Raw genomic sequence first — 21,933 nt, forward strand, 5'->3', positions numbered from 1 at the left:
AAGAGAGTTCAGATCTGCTCAATCAAAAGTATGGTTTAACTCTGTTAGCTGAATGCACAGATCAGAAAGAAGTTTCACAGAATGATTCTGTGTAGTTTATATTTGGAGACATTCCTTTTTCCACTATTACCCTCTTAGCGCTCCGAATCTCCACTTGCATTTTCTACAGAAAGAGTGTTTCAGAACGGCTCAATCAAAACTAAGGTTCAACTCTTTTAGTTGAACAAACAGAACAGAAAGAAGTTTCACACAATTCTTCTGTGTAGTTTTTATTTGTAGACATTCATTTTCCCAATATAGGCCTCTTAGCGCTCAGAATGTCCAATTGCAGTTTCTACAGAAAGAGTGTTTCAGAACGGCTCAATCAAAAGTAAGGTTCAACTCTGTTAGTTGAATGCACAGAACAGAAAGAAGTTTCATACAATGCTTCTGTGTAGTTTATATTTGAACATATTCTTTTTTCCACTATTACCCACTTAGCGCTACGAATGTCCAGTTGCATTTTCTACAGACAGAGTGTTTCAAAACTGCTCAATCAAAAGTATGTTTTAACTCTGTTAGCTGAATGCTCAGATCAGAAAGAAGTTTCACAGAATGCTTCTGTGTAGTTTATATTTGAATATATTCCTTTTTCCACTACTACGCTCTTAGCGCTCCAAATGTCCAGTTGCATTTTCTACAGAAAGAGTGTTCAGATCTGCTCAATCAAAAGTATGGTTTAACTCTGTTAGCTGAATGCACAGATCAGAAAGAAGTTTCACCGAATGATTCCGTGTAGTTTATATTTGAAGACATTCCTTTTTCCACTATGACCCTCTTAGCGCTCCGAATCTCCACCTGCATTTTCTACAAAAAGAGTGTTTCATAACTGCTCAATCAAAAATATGTTTTATCACTGTTAACTGAATTTACAGATCAGAAATAAGTTTCGCAGAATGCATCTGTGTAGTTTTTATTTGAAGATATTCTTTCTCCCAATGTAGGCCTCTCAGCGCTTAGCATGTCTAATTGCAGTTTGTACAGAAAGAGTGTTTCAGAACGGCTCAATCAAAAGTAAGTTTCAACTCTGTTAGTTGAATGCACAGAACAGAAAGAATTTTCACAGAATGCTACTGTGTAGTTTATATTTGAATATATTCCTTTTTCCACTATTACCCTCTTAGCACTCCGAATGTCCACTTGCATTTTCTACAGAAAGAGTGTTCAGAACTGCGCAATCAAAAGTATGGTTTAACTCTGTTAGCTTAATGAACATATCACAAATAAGTTTCACACAATGCTTCTGTGTAGTTTTTATTTGAAGATATTATTTTCCCCAATAGAGGCCTCTTAGCGCTCAGAATGTCCAATTGCAGTTTCTACAGAAAGAGTGTTTCAGAAAGGCTCAATCAAAAGTAAGGTTTAACTCTGTGAGTTGAATGCACAGAACAGAAAGAAGTTTCATACAATGCTTCTGTGTAGTTTATATTTGAACATATTCTTTTTTCCACTATTACCCACTTAGCGCTACGAATGTCCAGTTGCATTTTCTACAGACAGAGTGTTTCAAAACTGCTCAATCAAAAGTATGGTTTAACTCTGTTAGCTGAATGCTCAGATCAGAAAGAAGTTTCACAGAATGCTTCTGTGTAGTTTATATTTGAATATATTCCTTTTTCCACTACTACTCTCTTAGCGCTCCAAATGTCCAGTTGCATTTTCTACAGAAAGAGTGTTCAGATCTGCTCAATCAAAAGTATGGTTTAACACTGTTAGCTGAATGCACAGATCAGAAAGAAGTTTCACAGAATGATTCTGTGTAGTTTATTTTTGGAGACATTCCTTTTTCCACTATTACACTCTTAGCGCTCCGAATCTCCACTTGCATTTTCTACAGAAAGACTGTCACAGAACGGCTCAATCAAAACTAAGGTTCAACTCTTTTAGTTGAACAAACAGAACAGAAAGAAGTTTCACACAATTCTTCTGTGTAGTTTTTATTTGTAGACATTCTTTTTCCCAATATAGGCCTCTTAGCGCTCAGAATGTCCAATTGCAGTTTCTACAGAAAGAGTGTTTCAGAACGGCTCAATCAAAAGTAAGGTTCAACTCTGTTAGTTGAATGCACAGAACAGAAAGAAGTTTCATACAATGCTTCTGTGTAGTTTATATTTGAACATATTCTCTTTTCCACTATTACCCACTTAGCGCTACGAATGTCCAGTTGCATTTTCTACAGACAGAGTGTTTCAAAACTGCTCAATCAAAAGTATGGTTTAACTCTGTTAGCTGTATGCTCAGATCAGAAAGAAGTTTCACAGAATGCTTCTGTGTAGTTTATATTTGAATATATTCCTTTTTCCACTACTACTCTTTAGCGTTCCAAATGTCCAGTTGCATTTTCAACAGAAAGAGTGTTCAGATCTGCTCAATCAAAAGTATGGTTTAACTCTGTTAGCTGAATGCACAGATCAGAAAGAAGTTTCACCGAATGATTCTGTGTAGTTTATATTTGAAGACATTCCTTTTTCCACTATTACCCTCTTAGCGCTCCGAATCTCCACTTGCATTTTCTACAAAAAGAGTGTTTCATAACTGCTCAATCAAAAATATGTTTTATCTCTGTTAACTGAATTTACAGATCAGAAATTAGTTTCACAGAATGCATCTGTGTAGTTTTTATTTGAAGATATTCTTTTTCCCAATGTAGGCCTCTTAGCGCTTAGCATGTCCAATTGCAGTTTCTACAGAAAGAGTGTTTCAGAACGGCTCAATCAAAAGTAAGGTTCAACTCTGTTAGTTGAATGCACAGAACAGAAAGAAGTTTCATACAATGCTTCTGTGTAGTTTATATTTGAACATATTCTTTTTTCCACTATTACCCACTTAGCGCTACGAATGTCCAGTTGCATTTTCTACAGACAGAGTGTTTCAAAACTGCTCAATCAAAAGTATGTTTTAACTCTGTTAGCTGAATGCTCAGATCAGAAAGAAGTTTCACAGAATGCTTCTGTGTAGTTTATATTTGAATATATTCCTTTTTCCACTACTACGCTCTTAGCGCTCCAAATGTCCAGTTGCATTTTCTACAGAAAGAGTGTTCAGATCTGCTCAATCAAAAGTATGGTTTAACTCTGTTAGCTGAATGCACAGATCAGAAAGAAGTTTCACCGAATGATTCCGTGTAGTTTATATTTGAAGACATTCCTTTTTCCACTATGACCCTCTTAGCGCTCCGAATCTCCACCTGCATTTTCTACAAAAAGAGTGTTTCATAACTGCTCAATCAAAAATATGTTTTATCACTGTTAACTGAATTTACAGATCAGAAATAAGTTTCGCAGAATGCATCTGTGTAGTTTTTATTTGAAGATATTCTTTCTCCCAATGTAGGCCTCTCAGCGCTTAGCATGTCTAATTGCAGTTTGTACAGAAAGAGTGTTTCAGAACGGCTCAATCAAAAGTAAGTTTCAACTCTGTTAGTTGAATGCACAGAACAGAAAGAATTTTCACAGAATGCTACTGTGTAGTTTATATTTGAATATATTCCTTTTTCCACTATTACCCTCTTAGCACTCCGAATGTCCACTTGCATTTTCTACAGAAAGAGTGTTCAGAACTGCGCAATCAAAAGTATGGTTTAACTCTGTTAGCTTAATGAACATATCACAAATAAGTTTCACACAATGCTTCTGTGTAGTTTTTATTTGAAGATATTATTTTCCCCAATAGAGGCCTCTTAGCGCTCAGAATGTCCAATTGCAGTTTCTACAGAAAGAGTGTTTCAGAAAGGCTCAATCAAAAGTAAGGTTTAACTCTGTGAGTTGAATGCACAGAACAGAAAGAAGTTTCATACAATGCTTCTGTGTAGTTTATATTTGAACATATTCTTTTTTCCACTATTACCCACTTAGCGCTACGAATGTCCAGTTGCATTTTCTACAGACAGAGTGTTTCAAAACTGCTCAATCAAAAGTATGGTTTAACTCTGTTAGCTGAATGCTCAGATCAGAAAGAAGTTTCACAGAATGCTTCTGTGTAGTTTATATTTGAATATATTCCTTTTTCCACTACTACTCTCTTAGCGCTCCAAATGTCCAGTTGCATTTTCTACAGAAAGAGTGTTCAGATCTGCTCAATCAAAAGTATGGTTTAACACTGTTAGCTGAATGCACAGATCAGAAAGAAGTTTCACAGAATGATTCTGTGTAGTTTATTTTTGGAGACATTCCTTTTTCCACTATTACACTCTTAGCGCTCCGAATCTCCACTTGCATTTTCTACAGAAAGACTGTTACAGAACGGCTCAATCAAAACTAAGGTTCAACTCTTTTAGTTGAACAAACAGAACAGAAAGAAGTTTCACACAATTCTTCTGTGTAGTTTTTATTTGTAGACATTCTTTTTCCCAATATAGGCCTCTTAGCGCTCAGAATGTCCAATTGCAGTTTCTACAGAAAGAGTGTTTCAGAACGGCTCAATCAAAAGTAAGGTTCAACTCTGTTAGTTGAATGCACAGAACAGAAAGAAGTTTCATACAATGCTTCTGTGTAGTTTATATTTGAACATATTCTCTTTTCCACTATTACCCACTTAGCGCTACGAATGTCCAGTTGCATTTTCTACAGACAGAGTGTTTCAAAACTGCTCAATCAAAAGTATGGTTTAACTCTGTTAGCTGTATGCTCAGATCAGAAAGAAGTTTCACAGAATGCTTCTGTGTAGTTTATATTTGAATATATTCCTTTTTCCACTACTACTCTTTAGCGTTCCAAATGTCCAGTTGCATTTTCAACAGAAAGAGTGTTCAGATCTGCTCAATCAAAAGTATGGTTTAACTCTGTTAGCTGAATGCACAGATCAGAAAGAAGTTTCACCGAATGATTCTGTGTAGTTTATATTTGAAGACATTCCTTTTTCCACTATTACCCTCTTAGCGCTCCGAATCTCCACTTGCATTTTCTACAAAAAGAGTGTTTCATAACTGCTCAATCAAAAATATGTTTTATCTCTGTTAACTGAATTTACAGATCAGAAATTAGTTTCACAGAATGCATCTGTGTAGTTTTTATTTGAAGATATTCTTTTTCCCAATGTAGGCCTCTTAGCGCTTAGCATGTCCAATTGCAGTTTCTACAGAAAGAGTGTTTCAGAACGGCTCAATCAAAAGTAAGGTTCAACTCTGTTAGTTGAATGCACAGAACAGAAAGAATTTTCACAGAATGCTACTGTGTAGTTTATAGTTGAATATATTACTTTTTCCACTATTACCCTCTTAGCGCTCCGAATGTCCACTTGCATTTTCTACAGAAAGAGTGTTCAGAACTGCGCAATCAAAAGTATGGTTTAACTATGTTAGCTTAATGAACATATCAGAAATAAGTTTCACACAATGCTTCTGTGTAGTTTTTATTTGAAGATATTATTTTTCCCAATATAGGCCTCTTAGCGCTCAGAATGTCCAATTGCAGATTCTACAGAAAGAGTGTTTCAGAAAGGCTCAATCAAAAGTAAGGTTCAACTCTGTTAGTTGAATGCACAGAACAGAAAGAAGTTTCATACAATGCTTCTGTGTAGTTTATATTTGAACATATTCTTTTTTCCACTATTACCCACTTAGCGCTACGAATGTCCAGTTGCATTTTCTACAGACAGAGTGTTTCAAAACTGCTCAATCAAAAGTATGGTTTAACTCTGTTAGCTGAATGCTCAGATCAGAAAGAAGTTTCACAGAATGCTTCTGTGTAGTTTATATTTGAATATATTACTTTTTCCACTACTACTCTCTTAGCGTTCCAAATGTCCAGTTGCATTTTCTACAGAAAGAGTGTTCAGATCTGCTCAATCAAAAGTATGGTTTAACTCTGTTAGCTGCATGCACAGATCAGAAAGAAGTTTCACAGAATGATTCTGTGTAGTTTATATTTGGAGACATTCCTTTTTCCACTATTACCCGCTTAGCGAACCGAATCTCCACTTGCATTTTCTACAGAAAGAGTGTTTCAGAACGGCTCAATCAAAACTAAGGTTCAAATCTTTTAGTTGAACAAACAGAACAGAAAGAAGTTTCACACAATTCTTCTGTGTAGTTTTTATTTGTAGACATTCATTTTCCCAATATAGGCCTCTTAGCGCTCAGAATGTCCAATTGCAGTTTCTACAGAAAGAGTGTTTCAGAACGGCTCAATCAAAAGTAAGGTTCAACTCTGTTAGTTGAATGCACAGAACAGAAAGAAGTTTCATACAATGCTTCTGTGTAGTTTATATTTGAACATATTCTTTTTTCCACTATTACCCACTTAGCACTACGAATGTCCAGTTGCATTTTCTACAGACAGAGTGTTTCAAAACTGCTCAATCAAAAGTATGGTTTAACTCTGTTAGCTGAATGCTCAGATCAGAAAGAAGTTTCACAGAATGCTTCTGTGTAGTTTATATTTGAATATATTCCTTTTTCCACTACTACGCTCTTAGCGCTCCAAATGTCCAGTTGCATTTTCTACAGAAAGAGTGTTCAGATCTGCTCAATCAAAAGTATGGTTTAACTCTGTTAGCTGAATGCACAGATCAGAAAGAAGTTTCACCGAATGATTCTGTGTAGTTTATATTTGAAGACATTCCTTTTTCCACTATTACCCTCTTAGCGCTCCGAATCTCCACTTGCATTTTCTACAAAAAGAGTGTTTCATAACTGCTCAATCAAAAATATGTTTTATCTCTGTTAACTGAATTTACAGATCAGAAATTAGTTTCACAGAATGCATCTGTGTAGTTTTTATTTGAAGATATTCTTTTTCCCAATGTAGGCCTCTTAGCGCTTAGCATGTCCAATTGCAGTTTCTACAGAAAGAGTGTTTCAGAACGGCTCAATCAAAAGTAAGGTTCAACTCTGTTAGTTGAATGCACAGAACAGAAAGAATTTTCACAGAATGCTACTGTGTAGTTTATATTTGAATATATTCCTTTTTCCACTATTACCCTCTTAGCGCTCCGAATGTCCACTTGCATTTTCTACAGAAAGAGTGTTCAGAACTGCGCAATCAAAAGTATGGTTTAACTCTGTTAGCTTAATGAACATATCAGAAATAAGTTTCAAACAATGCTTCTGTGTAGTTTTTATTTGAAGATATTATTTTTCCCAATATAGGCCTCTTAGCGCTCAGAATGTCCAATTGCAGATACTACAGAAAGAGTGTTTCAGAAAGGCTCAATCAAAAGTAAGGTTCAACTCTGTTAGTTGAATGCACAGAACAGAAAGAAGTTTCATACAATGATTCTGTGTAGTTTATATTTGAACATATTCTTTTTTCCACTATTACCCACTTAGCGCTACGAATGTCCAGTTGCATTTTCTACAGACAGAGTGTTTCAAAACTGCTCAATCAAAAGTATGGTTTAACTCTGTTAGCTGAATGCTCAGATCAGAAAGAAGTTTCACAGAATGCTTCTGTGTAGTTTATATTTCAATATATTTCTTTTTCCACTACTACTCTCTTAGCGTTCCAAATGTCCAGTTGCATTTTCTACAGAAAGAGTGTTCAGATCTGCTCAATCAAAAGTATGGTTTAACTCTGTTAGCTGCATGCACAGATCAGAAAGAAGTTTCACAGAATGATTCTGTGTAGTTTATATTTGGAGACATTCCTTTTTCCACTATTACCCTCTTAGCGCTCCGAATCTCCACTTGCATTTTCTACAGAAAGAGTGTTTCAGAACGGCTCAATCAAAACTAAGGTTCAAATCTTTTAGTTGAACAAACAGAACAGAAAGAAGTTTCACACAATTCTTCTGTGTAGTTTTTATTTGTAGACATTCTTTTTCCCAATATAGGCCTCTTAGCGCTCAGAATGTCCAATTGCAGTTTCTACAGAAAGAGTGTTTCAGAACGGCTCAATCAAAAGTAAGGTTCAACTCTGTTAGTTGAATGCACAGAACAGAAAGAAGTTTCATACAATGCTTCTGTGTAGTTTATATTTGAACATATTCTTTTTTCCACTATTACCCACTTAGCACTACGAATGTCCAGTTGCATTTTCTACAGACAGAGTGTTTCAAAACTGCTCAATCAAAAGTATGGTTTAACTCTGTTAGCTGAATGCTCAGATCAGAAAGAAGTTTCACAGAATGCTTCTGTGTAGTTTATATTTGAATATATTCCTTTTTCCACTACTACGCTCTTAGCGCTCCAATTGTCCAGTTGCATTTTCTACAGAAAGAGTGTTCAGATCTGCTCAATCAAAAGTATGGTTTAACTCTGTTAGCTGAATGCACAGATCAGAAAGAAGTTTCACCGAATGATTCTGTGTAGTTTATATTTGAAGACATTCCTTTTTCCACTATTACCCTCTTAGCGCTCCGAATCTCCACTTGCATTTTCTACAAAAAGAGTGTTTCATAACTGCTCAATCAAAAATATGTTTTATCTCTGTTAACTGAATTTACAGATCAGAAATAAGTTTCACAGAATGCATCTGTGTAGTTTTTATTTGAAGATATTCTTTTTCCCAATGTAGGACTCTTAGCGCTTAGCATGTCCAATTGCAGTTTCTACAGAAAGAGTGTTTCAGAACGGCTCAATCAAAAGTAAGGTTCAACTCTGTTAGTTGAATGCACAGAACAGAAAGTATTTTCACAGAATGCTACTGTGTAGTTTATATTTGAATATATTCCTTTTTCCACTATTACCCTCTTAGCACTCCGAATGTCCACTTGCATTTTCTACAGAAAGAGTGTTCAGAACTGCGCAATCAAAAGTATGGTTTAACTCTGTTAGCTTAATGAACATATCACAAATAAGTTTCACACAATGCTTCTGTGTAGTTTTTATTTGAAGATATTATTTTCCCCAATAGAGGCCTCTTAGCGCTCAGAATGTCCAATTGCAGTTTCTACAGAAAGAGTGTTTCAGAAAGGCTCAATCAAAAGTAAGGTTTAACTCTGTTAGTTGAATGCACAGAACAGAAAGAAGTTTCATACAATGCTTCTGTGTAGTTTATATTTGAACATATTCTTTTTTCCACTATTACCCACTTAGCGCTACGAATGTCCAGTTGCATTTTCTACAGACAGAGTGTTTCAAAACTGCTCAATCAAAAGTATGGTTTAACTCTGTTAGCTGAATGCTCAGATCAGAAAGAAGTTTCACAGAATGCTTCTGTGTAGTTTATATTTGAATATATTCCTTTTTCCACTACTACTCTCTTAGCGCTCCAAATGTCCAGTTGCATTTTCTACAGAAAGAGTGTTCAGATCTGCTCAATCAAAAGTATGGTTTAACACTGTTAGCTGAATGCACAGATCAGAAAGAAGTTTCACAGAATGATTCTGTGTAGTTTATTTTTGGAGACATTCCTTTTTCCACTATTACCCTCTTAGCGCTCCGAATCTCCACTTGCATTTTCTACAGAAAGACTGTTACAGAACGGCTCAATCAAAACTAAGGTTCAACTCTTTTAGTTGAACAAACAGAACAGAAAGAAGTTTCACACAATTCTTCTGTGTAGTTTTTATTTGTAGACATTCTTTTTCCCAATATAGGCCTCTTAGCGCTCAGAATGTCCAATTGCAGTTTCTACAGAAAGAGTGTTTCAGAACGGCTAAATCAAAAGTAAGATTCAACTCTGTTAGTTGAATGCACAGAACAGAAAGAAGTTTCATACAATGCTTCTGTGTAGTTTATATTTGAACATATTCTTTTTTCCACTATTACCCACTTAGCGCTACGAATGTCCAGTTGCATTTTCTACAGACAGAGTGTTTCAAAACTGCTCAATCAAAAGTATGGTTTAACTCTGTTAGCTGAATGCTCAGATCAGAAAGAAGTTTCACAGAATGCTTCTGTGTAGTTTATATTTGAATATATTCCTTTTTCCACTACTACGCTCTTAGCGCTCCAAATGTCCAGTTGCATTTTCAACAGCAAGAGTGTTCAGATCTGCTCAATCAAAAGTATGGTTTAACTCTGTTAGCTGAATGCACAGATCAGAAAGAAGTTTCACCGAATGATTCTGTGTAGTTTATATTTGAAGACATTCCTTTTTCCACTATTACCCTCTTAGCGCTCCGAATCTCCACTTGCATTTTCTACAAAAAGAGTGTTTCATAACTGCTCAATCAAAAATATGTTTTATCTCTGTTAACTGAATTTACAGATCAGAAATAAGTTTCACAGAATGCATCTGTGTAGTTTTTATTTGAAGATATTCTTTTTCCCAATGTAGGCCTCTTAGCGCTTAGCATGTCCAATTGCAGTTTCTACAGAAAGAGTGTTTCAGAACGGCTCAATCAAAAGTAAGGTTCAACTCTGTTAGTTGAATGCACAGAACAGAAAGAATTTTCACAGAATGCTACTGTGTAGTTTATATTTGAATATATTCCTTTTTCCACTATTACCCTCTTAGCGCTCCGAATGTCCACTTGCATTTTCTACAGAAAGAGTGTTCAGAACTGCGCAATCAAAAGTATGGTTTAACTCTGTTAGCTTAATGAACATATCAGAAATAAGTTTCACACAATGCTTCTGTGTAGTTTTTATTTGAAGATATTATTTTCCCCAATAGAGGCCTCTTAGCGCTCAGAATGTCCAATTGCAGTTTCTACAGAAAGAGTGTTTCAGAAAGGCTCAATCAAAAGTAAGGTTCAACTCTGTTAGTTGAATGCACAGAACAGAAAGAAGTTTCATACAATGCTTCTGTGTAGTTTATATTTGAACATATTCTTTTTTCCACTATTACCCACTTAGCGCTACGAATGTCCAGTTGCATTTTCTACAGACAGAGTGTTTCAAAACTGCTCAATCAAAAGTATGGTTTAACTCTGTTAGCTGAATGCTCAGATCAGAAAGAAGTTTCACAGAATGCTTCTGTGTAGTTTATATTTGAATATATTCCTTTTTCCACTACTACGCTCTTAGCGCTCCAAATGTCCAGTTGCATTTTCAACAGCAAGAGTGTTCAGATCTGCTCAATCAAAAGTATGGTTTAAATCTGTTAGCTGAATGCACAGATGAGAAAGAAGTTTCACCGAATGATTCTGTGTAGTTTATATTTGGAGACATTCCTTTTTCCACTATTACCCTCTTAGCGCTCCGAATCTCCACTTGCATTTTCTACAAAAAGAGTGTTTCATAACTGCTCAATCAAAAATATGTTTTATCTCTGTTAACTGAATTTACAGATCAGAAATAAGTTTCACAGAGTGCATCTGTGTAGTTTTTATTTGAAGATATTCTTTTTCCCAATGTAGGCCTCTTAGCGCTTAGCATGTCCAATTGCAGTTTCTACAGAAAGAGGGTTTCAGAACGGCTCAATCAAAAGTAAGGTTCAAATCTGTTAGTTGAATGCACAGAACAGAAAGAATTTTCACAGAATGCTACTGTGTAGTTTTTATTTGAATATATTCCTTTTTCCACTATTACCCTCTTAGCGCTCAGAATGTCCACTTGCATTTTCTACAGAAAGAGTGTTCAGAACTGCGCAATCAAAAGTATGGTTTAACTCTGTTAGCTTAATGAACATATCAGAAATAAGTTTCACACAATGCTTCTGTGTAGTTTTTATTTGAAGATATTATTTTTCCCAATAGAGGCCTCTTAGCGCTCAGAATGTCCAATTGCAGTTTCTACAGAAAGAGTGTTTCAGAAAGGCTCAATCAAAAGTAAGGTTCAACTCTGTTAGTTGAATGCACAGAACAGAAAGAAGTTTCATACAATGCTTCTGTGTAGTTTATATTTGAACATATTCTTTTTTCCACTATTACCCACTTAGCGCTACGAATGTCCAGTTGCATTTTCTACAGACAGAGTGTTTCAAAACTGCTCAATCAAAAGTATGGTTTAACTCTGTTAGCTGAATGCTCAGATCAGAAAGAAGTTTCACAGAATGCTTCTGTGTAGTTTATATTTGAATATATTCCTTTTTCCACTACTACTCTCTTAGCGCTCCAAATGTCCAGTTGCATTATCTACAGAAAGAGTGTTCAGATCTGCTCAAACAAAAGTATGGTTTAACTCTGTTAGCTGAATGCACAGATCAGAAAGAAGTTTCACAGAATGATTCTGTGTAGTTTATATTTGGAGACATCCCTTTTTCCACTATTACCCACTTAGCGCTCCGAATCTCCACTTGCATTTTCTACAGAAAGAGTGTTTCAGAACGGCTCAATCAAAACTAAGGTTCAACTCCTTTAGTTGAACAAACAGAACAGAAAGATGTTTCACACAATTCTTCTGTGTAGTTTTTATTTGTAGACATTCTTTTTCCCAATATAGGCCTCTTAGCGCTCAGAATGTCCAATTGCAGTTTCTACAGAAAGAGTGTTTCAGAACGGCTCAATCAAAAGTAAGGTTCAACTCTGTTAGTTGAATGCACTTAACAGAAAGAAGTTTCATACAATGCTTCTGTGTAGTTTATATTTGAACATATTCTTTTTTCCACTATTACCCACTTAGCGCTACGAATGTCCAGTTGCATTTTCTACAGACAGAGTGTTTCATAACTGCTCAATCAAAAGTATGGTTTAACTCTGTTAGCTGAATGCTCAGATCAGAAAGAAGTTTCACAGAATGCTTCTGTGTAGTTTATATTTGAATATATTCCTTTTTCCACTACTACGCTCTTAGCGCTCCAAATGTCCAGTTGCATTCTCAACAGCAAGAGTGTTCAGATCTGCTCAATCAAAAGTATGGTTTAACTCTGTTAGCTGAATGCACAGATCAGAAAGAAGTTTCACCGAATGATTCTGTGTAGTTTATATTTGAAGACATTCCTTTTTCCACTATTACCCTCTTAGCGCTCCGAATCTCCACTTGCATTTTCTACAAAAAGAGTGTTTCATAACTGCTCAATCAAAAATATGTTTTATCTCTGTTAACTGAATTTACAGATCAGAAATAAGTTTCACAGAATGCATCTGTGTAGTTTTTATTTGAAGATATTCTTTTTCCCAATGTAGGCCTCTTAGCGCTTAGCATGTCCAATTGCAGTTTCTACAGAAAGAGTGTTTCAGAACGGCTCAATCAAAAGTAAGGTTCAAATCTGTTAGATGAATGCACAGAACAGAAAGAATTTTCACAGAATGCTACTGTGTAGTTTATATTTGAATATATTCCTTTTTCCACTATTACCCTCTTAGCGCTCCGAATGTCCACTTGCATTTTCTACAGAAAGAGTGTTCAGAACTGCGCAATCAAAAGTATGGTTTAACTCTGTTAGCTTAATGAACATATCAGAAATAAGTTTCACACAATGCTTCTGTGTAGTTTTTATTTGAAGATATTATTTTTCCCAATAGAGGCCTCTTAGCGCTCAGAATGTCCAATTGCAGTTTCTACAGAAAGAGTGTTTCAGAAAGGCTCAATCAAAAGTAAGGTTCAACTCTGTTAGTTGAATGCACAGAACAGAAAGAAGTTTCATACAATGCTTCTGTGTAGTTTATATTTGAACATATTCTTTTTTCCACTATTACCCACTTAGCGCTACGAATGTCCAGTTGCATTTTCTACAGACAGAGTGTTTCAAAACTGCTCAATCAAAAGTATGGTTTAACTCTGTTAGCTGAATGCTCAGATCAGAAATAAGTTTCACAGAATGCTTCTGTGTAGTTTATATTTGAATATATTCCTTTTTCCACTACTACTCTCTTAGCGCTCCAAATGTCCAGTTGCATTATCTACAGAAAGAGTGTTCAGATCTGCTCAATCAAAAGTATGGTTTAACTCTGTTAGCTGAATGCACAGATCAGAAAGAAGTTTCACAGAATGATTCTGTGTAGTTTATATTTGGAGACATCCCTTTTTCCACTATTACCCACTTAGCGCTCCGAATCTCCACTTGCTATTTCTACAGAAAGAGTGTTTCAGAACGGCTCAATCAAAACTAAGGTTCAACTCCTTTAGTTGAACAAACAGAACAGAAAGATGTTTCACACAATTCTTCTGTGTAGTTTTTATTTGTAGACATTCTTTTTCCCAATATAGGCCTCTTAGCGCTCAGAATGTCCAATTGCAGTTTCTACAGAAAGAGTGTTTCAGAACGGCTCAATCAAAAGTAAGGTTCAACTCTGTTAGTTGAATGCACTTAACAGAAAGAAGTTTCATACAATGCTTCTGTGTAGTTTATATTTGAACATATTCTTTTTTCCACTATTACCCACTTAGCGCTACGAATGTCCAGTTGCATTTTCTACAGACAGAGTGTTTCATAACTGCTCAATCAAAAGTATGGTTTAACTCTGTTAGCTGAATGCTCAGATCAGAAAGAAGTTTCACAGAATGCTTCTGTGTAGTTTATATTTGAATATATTCCTTTTTCCACTAGTACGCTCTTAGCGCTCAAAATGTCCAGTTGCATTTTCTAAAGAAAGAGTGTTCAGATCTGCTCAATCAAAAGTATGGTTTAACTCTGTTAGCTGAATGCACAGATCAGAAAGAAGTTTCACCGAATGATTCTGTGTAGTTTATATTTGAAGACATTCCTTTTTCCACTATTACCCTCTTGGCGCTCCGAATCTCCACTTGCATTTTCTACAAAAAGAGTGTTTCATAACTGCTCAATCAAAAATATGTTTTATCTCTGTTAACTGAATTTACAGATCAGAAATAAGTTTCACAGAGTGCATCTGTGTAGTTTTTATTTGAAGATATTCTTTTTCCCAATGTAGGCCTCTTAGCGCTTAGCATGTCAAATTGCAATTTCTACAGAAAGAGTGTTTCAGAACGGCTCAATCAAAAGTAAGGTTCAACTCTGTTAGTTGAATGCACAGAACAGAAAGAATTTTCACAGAATGCTACTGTGTAGTTTTTATTTGAGTATATTCCTTTTTCCACTATTACCCTCTTAGCGCTCCGAATCTCCACTTGCATTTTCTACAGAAAGAGTGTTCAGAACTGCGCAATCAAAAGTATGTTTTAACTCTGTTAGCTTAATGAACATATCAGAAATAAGTTTCACACAATGCTTCTGTGTAGTTTTTATTTGAAGATATTATTTTTCCCAATAGAGGCCTCTTAGCGCTCAGAATGTCCAATTGCAGTTTCTACAGAAAGAGTGTTTCAGAAAGGCTCAATCAAAAGTAAGGTTCAACTCTGTTAGTTGAATGCACAGAACAGAAAGAAGTTTCATACAATGCTTCTGTGTAGTTTATATTTGAACATATTCTTTTTTCCACTATTACCCACTTAGCGCTACGAATGTCCAGTTGCATTTTCTACAGACAGAGTGTTTCAAAACTGCTCAATCAAAAGTATGGTTTAACTCTGTTAGCTGAATGCTCAGATCAGAAATAAGTTTCACAGAATGCTTCTGTGTAGTTTATATTTGAATATATTCCTTTTTTCACTACTACTCTCTTAGCGCTCCAAATGTCCAGTTGCATTTTCTACAGAAAGAGTGTTCAGATCTGCTCAATCAAAAGTATGGTTTAACTCTGTTAGCTGAATGCACAGATCAGAAAGAAGTTTCACAGAATGATTCTGTGTAGTTTATATTTGGAGACATCCCTTTTTCCACTATTACCCTCTTAGCGCTCCGAATCTCCACTTGCATTTTCTACAGAAAGAGTGTTTCAGAACGGCTCAATCAAAACTAAGGTTCAACTCCTTTAGTTGAACAAACAGAACAGAAAGAAGTTTCACACAATTCTTCTGTGAAGTTTTTATTTGTAGACATTCTTTTTCCCAATATAGGCCTCTTAGCGCTACGAATCTCCACTTGCATTTTCTACAGAAAGAGTGTTTCAGAACGGCTCAATCAAACCTAAGGTTCAACTCTTTTAGTTGAACAAACCGAACAGAAAGAAGTTTCACACAATTCTTCTGTGAAGTTTTTATTTGTAGACATTCTTTTTCCCAATATAGGCCTCTTAGCGCTCAGAATGTCCAATTGCAGTTTCTACAGAAAGAGTGTTTCAGAACGGCTCAATCAAAAGTAAGGTTCAACTCTGTTAGTTGAATGCACAGAACAGAAAGAAGTTTCATACAATGCTTCTGTGTAGTTTATATTTGAACATATTCTTTTTTCCACTATTACCCACTTAGCGCTACGAATGTCCAGTTGCATTTTCTACAGACAGAGTGTTTCAAAACTGCTCAATCAAAAGTATGGTTTAACTCTGTTAGCTGAATGCTCAGATCAGAAAGAAGTTTCACAGAATGCTTCTGTGTAGTTTATATTTGAATATATTCCTTTTTCCACTACTACGCTCTTAGCGCTCCAAATGTCCAGTTGCATTTTCAACAGCAAGAGTGTTCAGATCTGCTCAATCAAAAGTATGGTTTAACTCAGTTAGCTGAATGCACAGATCAGAAAGAAGTTTCACCGAATGATTCTGTGTAGTTTATATTTGAAGACATTCCTTTTTCCACTATTACCCTCTTAGCGCTCCGAATCTCCACTTGCATTTTCTACAAAAAGAGTGTTTCATAACTGCTCAATCAAAAATATGTTTTATCTCTGTTAACTGAATTTACAGATCAGAAATAAGTTTCACAGAATGCATCTGTGTAGTTTTTATTTGAAGATATTCTTTTTCCCAATGTAGGCCTCTTAGCGCTTAGCATGTCCAATTGCAGTTTCTACAGAAAGAGTGTTTCAGAACGGCTCAATCAAAAGTAAGGTTCAAATCTGTTAGATGAATGCACAGAACAGAAAGAATTTTCACAGAATGCTACTGTGTAGTTTATATTTGAATATATTCCTTTTTCCACTATTACCCTCTTAGCGCTCCGAATGTCCACTTGCATTTTCTACAGAAAGAGTGTTCAGAACTGCGCAATCAAAAGTATGGTTTAACTCTGTTAGCTTAATGAACATATCAGAAATAAGTTTCACACAATGCTTCTGTGTAGTTTTTATTTGAAGATATTATTTTTCCCAATAGAGGCCTCTTAGCGCTCAGAATGTCCAATTGCAGTTCCTACAGAAAGAGTGTTTCAGAAAGGCTCAATCAAAAGTAAGGTTCAACTCTGTTAGTTGAATGCACAGAACAGAAAGTAGTTTCATACAATGCTTCTGTGTAGTTTATATTTGAACATATTCTTTTTTCCACTATTACCCACTTAGCGCTACGAATGTCCAGTTGCATTTCCTACAGACAGAGTGTTTCAAAACTGCTCAATCAAAAGTATGGTTTAACTCTGTTAGCTGAATGCTCAGATCAGAAAGAAGTTTCACAGAATGCTTCTGTGTAGTTTATATTTGAATATATTCCTTTTTCCACTACTACTCTCTTAGCGCTCCAAATGTCCAGTTGCATTATCTACAGAAAGAGTGTTCAGATCTGCTCAATCAAAAGTATGGTTTAACTCTGTTAGCTGAATGCACAGATCAGAAAGAAGTTTCACAGAATGATTCTGTGTAGTTTATATTTGGAGACATCCCTTTTTCCACTATTACCCACTTAGCGCTCCGAATCTCCACTTGCATTTTCTACAGAAAGAGTGTTTCAGAACGGCTCAATCAAAACTAAGGTTCAACTCCTTTAGTTGAACAAACAGAACAGAAAGATGTTTCACACAATTCTTCTGTGTAGTTTTTATTTGTAGACATTCTTTTTCCCAATATAGGCCTCTTAGCGCTCAGAATGTCCAATTGCAGTTTCTACAGAAAGAGTGTTTCAGAACGGCTCAATCAAAAGTAAGGTTCAACTCTGTTAGTTGAATGCACTTAACAGAAAGAAGTTTCATACAATGCTTCTGTGTAGTTTATATTTGAACATATTCTTTTTTCCACTATTACCCACTTAGCGCTATGAATGTCCAGTTGCATTTTCTACAGACAGAGTGTTTCATAACTGCTCAATCAAAAGTATGGTTTAACTCTGTTAGCTGAATGCTCAGATCAGAAAGAAGTTTCACAGAATGCTTCTGTGTAGTTTATATTTGAATATATTCCTTTTTCCACTACTACGCTCTTAGCGCTCCAAATGTCCAGTTGCATTTTCAACAGCAAGAGTGTTCAGATCTGCTCAATCAAAAGTATGGTTTAACTCTGTTAGCTGAATGCACAGATCAGAAAGAAGTTTCACCGAATGATTCTGTGTAGTTTATATTTGAAGACATTCCTTTTTCCACTATTACCCTCTTAGCGCTCCGAATCTCCACTTGCATTTTCTACAAAAAGAGTGTTTCATAACTGCTCAATCAAAAATATGTTTTATCTCTGTTAACTGAATTTACAGATCAGAAATAAGTTTCACAGAATGCATCTGTGTAGTTTTTATTTGAAGATATTCTTTTTCCCAATGTAGGCCTCTTAGCGCTTAGCATGTCCAATTGCAGTTTCTACAGAAAGAGTGTTTCAGAACGGCTCAATCAAAAGTAAGGTTCAAATCTGTTAGATGAATGCACAGAACAGAAAGAATTTTCACAGAATGCTACTGTGTAGTTTATATTTGAATATATTCCTTTTTCCACTATTACCCTCTTAGCGCTCTGAATGTCCACTTGCATTTTCTACAGAAAGAGTGTTCAGAACTGCGCAATCAAAAGTATGGTTTAACTCTGTTAGCTTAATGAACATATCAGAAATAAGTTTCACACAATGCTTCTGTGTAGTTTTTATTTGAAGATATTATTTTTCCCAATAGAGGCCTCTTAGCGCTCAGAATGTCCAATTGCAGTTTCTACAGAAAGAGTGTTTCAGAAAGGCTCAATCAAAAGTAAGGTTCAACTCTGTTAGTTGAATGCACAGAACAGAAAGAAGTTTCATACAATGCTTCTGTGTAGTTTATATTTGAACATATTCTTTTTTCCACTATTTCCCACTTAGCGCTACGAATGTCCAGTTGCATTTTCTACAGACAGAGTGTTTCAAAACTGCTCAATCAAAAGTATGTTTTAACTCTGTTAGCTGAATGCTCAGATCAGAAAGAAGTTTCACAGAATGCTTCTGTGTAGTTTATATTTGAATATATTCCTTTTTCCACTACTACTCTCTTGGCGCTCCAAATGTCCAGTTGCATTTTCTACAGAAAGAGTGTTCAGATCTGCTCAATCAAAAGTATGGTTTAACTCTGTTAGATGAATGCACAGATCAGAAAGAAGTTTCACAGAATGATTCTCTGTAGTTTATATTTGGAGACATTCCTTTTTCCACTATTACCATCTTAGCGCTCCTAATCTCCACTTGCATTTTCTACAGAAAGGGTGTTTCAGAACGGCTCAATCAAAACTAAGGTTCAAATCTTTTAGTTGAACAAACAGAACAGAAAGAAGTTTCACACAATTCTTCTGTGTAGTTTTTATTTGTAGACATTCTTTTTCCCAATATAGGCCTCTTAGCGCTCAGAATGTCCAATTGCAGTTTCTACAGAAAGAGTGTTTCAGAACGGCTCAATCAAAAGTAAGGTTCAACTCTGTTAGTTGAATGCACAGAACAGAAAGAAGTTTCATACAATGCTTCTGTGTAGTTTATATTTGAACATATTCTTTTTTCCACTATTACCCACTTAGCGCTACGAATGTCCAGTTGCATTTTCTACAGACAGAGTGTTTCAAAACTGCTCAATCAAAAGTATGGTTTAACTCTGTTAGCTGAATGCTCAGATCAGAAAGAAGTTTCACAGAATGCTTCTGTGTAGTTTATATTTGAATATATTCCTTTTTCCACTACTACGCTCTTAGCGCTCCAAATGCCCTGTTGCATTTTCAACAGCAAGAGTGTTCAGATCTGCTCAATCAAAAGTATGGTTTAACTCTGTTAGCTGAATGCACAGATCAGAAAGAAGTTTCACCGAATGATTCTGTGTAGTTTATATTTGAAGACATTCCTTTTTCCACTATTACCCTCTTAGCGCTCCGAATCTCCACTTGCATTTTCTACAAAAAGAGTGTTTCATAACTGCTCAATCAAAAATATGTTTTATCTCTGTTAACTGAATTTACAGATCAGAAATAAGTTTCACAGAATGCATCTGTGTAGTTTTTATTTGAAGATATTCTTTTTCCCAATGTAGGCCTCTTAGCGCTTAGCATGTCCAATTGCAGTTTCTACAGAAAGAGTGTTTCAGAACGGCTCAATCAAAAGTAAGGTTCAAATCTGTTAGTTGAATGCACAGAACAGAAAGAATTTTCACAGAATGCTACTGTGTAGTTTATATTTGAATATATTCCTTTTTCCACTATTACCCTCTTAGCGCTCCGAATGTCCACTTGCATTTTCTACAGAAAGAGTGTTCAGAACTGCGCAATCAAAAGTATGGTTTAACTCTGTTAGCTTAATGAACATATCAGAAATAAGTTTCACAAAATGCTTCTGTGTAGTTTTTATTTGAAGATATTATTTTTCCCAATAGAGGCCTCTTAGCGCTCAGAATGTCCAATTGCAGTTTCTACAAAAGGAGTGTTTCAGAAAGGCTCAATCAAAAGTAAGGTTCAACTCTGTTAGTTGAATGCACAGAACAGAAAGAAGTTTCATACAATGCTTCTGTGTAGTTTATATTTGAACATATTCTTTTTTCCACTATTACCCACTTAGCGCTACGAATGTCCAGTTGCATTTTCTACAGACAGAGTGTTTCAAAACTGCTCAATCAAAAGTATGGTTTAACTCTGTTAGCTGAATGCTCAGATCAGAAAGAAGTTTCACAGAATGCTTCTGTGTAGTTTATATTTGAATATATTCCTTTTTCCACTACTACTCTCTTAGCGCTCCAAATGTCCAGTTGCATTTTCTACAGAAAGAGTGTTCAGATCTGCTCAATCAAAAGTATGGTTTAACTCTGTTAGCTGAATGCACAGATCAGAAAGAAGTTTCACAGAATGATTCTGTGTAGTTTATATTTGGAGACATCCCTTTTTCCACTATTACCCTCTTAGCGCTCCGAATCTCCACTTGCATTTTCTACAGAAAGAGTGTTTCAGAACGGCTCAATCAAAACTAAGGTTCAACTCCTTTAGTTGAACAAACAGAACAGAAAGAAGTTTCACACAATTCTTCTGTGTAGTTTTTATTTGTAGACATTCTTTTTCCCAATATAGGCCTCTTAGCGCTCATAATGTCCAATTGCAGTTTCTACAGAAAGAGTGTTTCAGAACGGTTCAATCAAAAGTAAGGTTCAACTCTGTTAGTTGAATGCACAGAACAGAAAGAAGTTTCATACAATGCTTCTGTGTAGTTTATATTTGAACATATTCTTTTTTCCACTATTACCCACTTAGCGCTACGAATGTCCAGTTGCATTTTCTACAGACAGAGTGTTTCAAAACTGCTCAATCAAAAGTATGGTTTAACTCTGTTAGCTGAATGCTCAGATCAGAAAGAAGTTTCACAGAATGCTTCTGTGTAGTTTATATTTGAATATATTCCTTTTTCCACTACTACGCTCTTAGCGCTCCAAATGTCCAGTTGCATTTTCAACAGCAAGAGTGTTCAGATCTGCTCAATCAAAAGTATGGTTTAACTCTGTTAGCTGAATGCACAGATCAGAAAGAAGTTTCACCGAATAATTCTGTGTAGTTTATATTTGAAGACATTCCTTTTTCCACTATTACCCTCTTAGCGCTCCGAATCTCCACTTGCATTTTCTACAAAAAGAGTGTTTCATAACTGCTCAATCAAAAATATGTTTTATCTCTGTTAACTGAATTTACAGATCAGAAATAAGTTTCACAGAGTGCATCTGTGTAGTTTTTATTTGAAGATATTCTTTTTCCCAATGTAGGCCTCTTAGCGCTTAGCATGTCCAATTGCAGTTTCTACAGAAAGAGTGTTTCAGAACGGCTCAATCAAAAGTAAGGTTCAACTCTGTTAGTTGAATGCACAGAACAGAAAGAATTTTCACAGAATGCTACTGTGTAGTTTTTATTTGAGTATATTCCTTTTTCCACTATTACCCTCTTAGCGCTCCGAATGTCCACTTGCATTTTCTACAGAAAGAGTGTTCAGAACTGCGCAATCAAAAGTATGGTTTAACTCTGTTAGCTTAATGAACATATCAGAAATAAGTTTCACACAATGC

This window comes from Symphalangus syndactylus, chromosome 12 (genome assembly GCF_028878055.3).
Source record: "Symphalangus syndactylus isolate Jambi chromosome 12, NHGRI_mSymSyn1-v2.1_pri, whole genome shotgun sequence".
Taxonomy (NCBI): domain Eukaryota; kingdom Metazoa; phylum Chordata; class Mammalia; order Primates; family Hylobatidae; genus Symphalangus; species Symphalangus syndactylus.